Genomic DNA, 4,894 nt, shown 5'->3' with positions numbered 1-4,894 from the left:
TGAGCCACGTAGAAGTGCAGGTATCTTCGCCACTGTAGCAAGAGAGATGTGATGAAGATCTGTTCAACACTCTTCTGGGTCTGCCTGAAGTAAGCCTGCGACACATTCATGGCAAAGTAATTAAGTATGAGCCAGTGAGTGTGGACATCAACACACCCGTCAAGTGCTCTCTCCCACACTGGGATGACATGCCTGCAGGGAGGTGGCAAATGAAGGTCAGTGTTAATCTACTACCTGCACATTGTTGGAGGTTTCTTAACAAGTTCACTGTGGGTTACTTTTTTTAACATTATCACACTACACTGGACTCTTCATTCGGTACACCTTATCAATCTCAAGAGCCAAGCATTATTTTTATTCTCATCCAAGCTGAATCACAAATTCTGTTTTTACAAATGCAATACAGTTGAGTTTCGATTGATGCTGCGGGAGATATTAAATACATTAGATTGCCCAAGGCATTCACTCACCTGTGTTGATTCAAATATGAATTTAAGTGACATCCTATTTAAATGGTTTAATGTGACATTCCACCTCCCCTCTGCAGTGGTAAATCTTTAAACTGTGTCTTCATGTATCTTATGGAATAGGATGGAGCCATCTCCAAACAGTTCCTACAAATTTGGAACTTTCCAAAATATTAATCCCTAAGGTCTCATAAAAAGAAAATTTGAATGCTTCTACCAAGAGATTTTCCACAGCCAAACTGTTTTGAGATTACCCCTTCCTGTTCCAACCTGTCTGTGCACCAGTGCACAAAACAAGGTCCATAAAGACATGAAGGAGAGAATTTTCTGTGAGAACACCTTTGGGATGATTTCAAGTGGGCAGTGAGCCGGGCCCCTCGTCCAACATCAGTGAGTGACTACACAAATATGCTCCTATGGTTCCCATAAACTCACTCCTAAACCTCGTTGAAGTACCTGAGCACCTGTTACCTGAGTTGAAGATGGTGATTGCTGCATAGGACAAAGGACCATCATATAAAATAATACGGATTCAGAATGGGCTATCGCTCAAAATAATTTGAGTCAAAGGAGATGACTGAATGCTTTTGACAGTAAAGTCTTTGTTTATTATAGGCAGCATGGTGACCTAATGCATGTCTGCCTTATCATTCTGAGCTTTAGCGTTTAAATCTTGGCTTTCCTATGTGGTGAATTTTCCTATTCTTCCCATGCTTTGTTTTTTTTTTTCTGCAGGATACTCCGCCTTGCGTCCACATTCTAAAAATTAAATAAATGGAAAAAAAAACATATTCGGTTAACTGAAGACGTTAAATTGCCCATAGATTTGTGTGAGTGTGAATGGGACATGTTCCTCCAATTGGGTGTACCAAGCCTTCTGCCTGTGGAAAACTGGGATTGCCTGCAGCTCACCTGCAAGTTTAAGGAAGACAAGCAGTGCAGAATGGATGGCTATTATTATGGTTGTGTAACTGCACTTGACAGTATACAGTATTATTGTGAGTACTCGACAAGATATTCCTCACCTGTGTCAGACTTACACATTTTTTGTGAATGAATACTTGTTCACAATAGAACAATGTGCATCTTTTTTTTGTACAGGTGATAAGAAATACTTTAAAAGCTATGTTTGAATGTGGGTCAAGGTCTGACAGCACATTTGGGGCTTATTTGCATGGAATCCTGTTTTTTACGACATACTGTGATGTATTTATCGTAACTCGCGTGCTCAATGTATTTCTCTCTTCGTTAGAAATTGCAACTTCAAGTTTTTTGTGTTTAATTCTTGTTATGTTAATATAACTTGTGCAGGATAGAGGTGCTCAAACTCAATCAATCAATACAACATGAGCCCATTTGATATGGGTAAATGATTATTTTCCTCAGTACACTTAAAGGCACTGAAATATTGCACTTTTAAGGCAGATCAAAGACAAGATCGGCGAATTATGTAGTGACAAGATCGTATCAGTTACTAAGTGTCCAATCAGATTACTCTGATGTCATCCAAACACTACCTACAGGCCATGGTGTGATGTACACAGTGTGAAAGTGGTAGGATGAATTAATAAGACAAATGCTCTTTTGATTAGTTGATCGATTGGTGGGTTTCTTTCTTTAAAATTTTGGCCAAGATAGCATTCACATCCACTACCTGAACGAACTGCATTTTTCCAATTTTCATGCAACAAAATGTTGTTGTAGAATTGTTTTTTGCATCTTTTAGTACCACTACTATAGTTTTTAGTTCATTTTAGCAAAACATGCAATGTTAAAAATAAAATATAGTACATTCATATAAATGCAGTTTCGTTACACTTGGGTCAATGGCCAAGCCAAAGAAGTTTTTTTCATCTTTTTGGTGATTTTTGTTTAGCTACAACAGTTGTAGAAAGCAAAGATTATTGCTAAATGAACACATCTCTGACAGTGAAAGTCAAAAACCAAAATTGAACATCACCTTTGGAAATAAGCACTTGATACAGCTCTTGCATCAGAATTCAGTGGAATGTACCCATTTTGTAACCTGCACGTGTGGATGTTCTTTTTGCAATGTGTCACAACAAAACAAAATAGTCTGTTTGAATTCATGTGCCAGCAGTAACTGTAGTTTAGTTAACTAAAGTAATTTCCCAAGGGATCCTGAAGCGGTCTACTATATTACAGATCGTGTCTGCTCTAACTGCCCCCACAGCAAGCAGACATCTTGGCAGCCCCCAAGTTCACACACGTGGGCTTGTCATTATGAAATAATACCCTCATGGTCCTTACCTTCTCTTGGCTGGATGAATCCCACTATTTGAATCTCCTTGTTCTTTGTGTCCTCTGATGTTCACACTGTGAGCTCTAAAGCACCCATCGGTATTTGTGAACGCTTTTTAATGCGCCGAGGTTGTGTCCAAGCTTCAGTTAAAGCGTGTGTGACCAGCGAAGGTCAGGGAGAAAAGGATGGTGGTTATTAATTAAACTGTCCATCCCTGACCACATCACCTCCACCCCCAAAATGGCTGAAACGCACTTGCCAAAAAAAAATCCCTCTCTTTATCTCGAAAAGACTGAAAGGCAACCGCATGAAATTTGTAGTAATCACGGTATCCCACCCACGTATACAAACAGCACATATAATGTGCAAGGAACATGCAGCACATCCACTGATTAGCATGATGCAGACCACTGGCTGATTTTGAGTAGGGAAATACTTTTTAGAGGGCCGCTGTATTTCTTTCTTTTTTATTTATTTATTTTTTTTACATGGTTTCAAGTCATCTTGGAGGCAACTCGATAACTCAGATGTCCAAATACTAAAAAACTGAGGTAGGTGTGAAATGAATACAAAGGCTGTAATTACTTAATGATAAACACCTCAGCACTTGATTTTTAGAAATCAGTCACTGTATAAAGAAACAATAATGTCCAAATAATTCTGGATTAGACGTAATTGGACCATCTATCGTTTTCCTTGTTTCTTTGCTTCTCGTGTACTCAACCATAGGATTATACATGCCTTTTATTTTTGTCTATATTGCCCATAAATAATAGTTTAATCATTGATGGGCTGTTGCTCCATTCACTGGGGTTGTTCTGAGTCAACAGAACAGTCTCTCTGAAATAAACAGAACCTTTGCCATTAACTGTTAAACTTTGTGTTTGGGAACAAGGCGGCAGTGATGGACTCTGTGAAGGGACTGATACATCCGTACTTGTAACAACGGCTTAAATGCAGATGTTCCTGTTTGGCTAAAAGGCAAATTTTTGTTGCCCATCCATATAGATATATTATGTAGGCTGTGGGGTCCATAATATGCTGAAAATAACTCATGCAAACTCAAAAACATGTTCTGAGCACAGTAGAAATAATCAATAATGCGATTTGTATTTGTTTACCAAATACGCACAATGGATAACATCTGAGAAGCAAGTCACTTATAAATGTGTAAGTGTGACACTGGTGAGGAATATTTTGTCAAGTAACTATTCTGAAGCAATGTGGTATAAAGACAGATAAGACAAAGGATGTTTACCACAGTGTGATGGGAAACAGAGCCATCAGGAAAAAACAAATGTAAACACCTATGAACATAAACAGTCAGTGATAGGGACAGAGTTTTGTAATAGTTTCAAAATCGAAAATGAAGCTCTTCAAATGCTACTTTTCATACGATACAGGATATTAATGCAATGATTAGGTGTTAAGGGGGAATGTTAGACAAATTGGCCAATTCTGTCATATTTTTTTGGGGGGGGGGTTTTCAGACAGAGATACAATACATATCCATCCATCCATCCATCCATCCATCTTCAAAGTCCTTTGAATGTAATTAATTCGAACAAAGTATATGAGTTGCACAGACTTATAATGTATGTAATTGGATTATTTAAGTAAAAGAGACGGAAATGATATCAATTTACATTTGAATCATGTGCAACCATTTTTTCTGTGAAAATGATCGTGTACTGTATATTTGTTGCAAATGATTCCCCTCTTCTCCTCCAAAATAATACAATAATACAATACATGTTAGTTGAACAGATTTTAATCAAGTGCAACCGATAAACTTAAATAAATCTTGGAATGAAGTACATTCAAAACTACTTTTGGTAGTTACTAGCTACTTCAGTACTTAATCCACCTCTTCATAACCCATTCATGTTTTCTCCATTTAAATATAATGGCGCTCACCACTTTTGAAACGGGTTTGTAAGTAGTCAACGAGAGGAAGGGAAAAATACTATACTTACATCAATGAGGTCCTGTGAGGAAAAATTAGAAATGTGAAAAAGAAGTTTCATTGACCGGTATAACTAATTCTGAAGGCGACGTGCAAAATAGATTTACATGCCGCCCAAGATGTGGAAATATGATTGGACAAAAGTAAATTAAATCCATCCATCCATTTTCTTAGCTACTTATCCTCAAGAGGGTCACA

This window comes from Syngnathoides biaculeatus, chromosome 6 (assembly GCF_019802595.1).
Source record: "Syngnathoides biaculeatus isolate LvHL_M chromosome 6, ASM1980259v1, whole genome shotgun sequence".
NCBI classification, from domain to species: Eukaryota; Metazoa; Chordata; class Actinopteri; order Syngnathiformes; family Syngnathidae; genus Syngnathoides; species Syngnathoides biaculeatus.
This window is presented reverse-complemented; position numbering follows the sequence as displayed.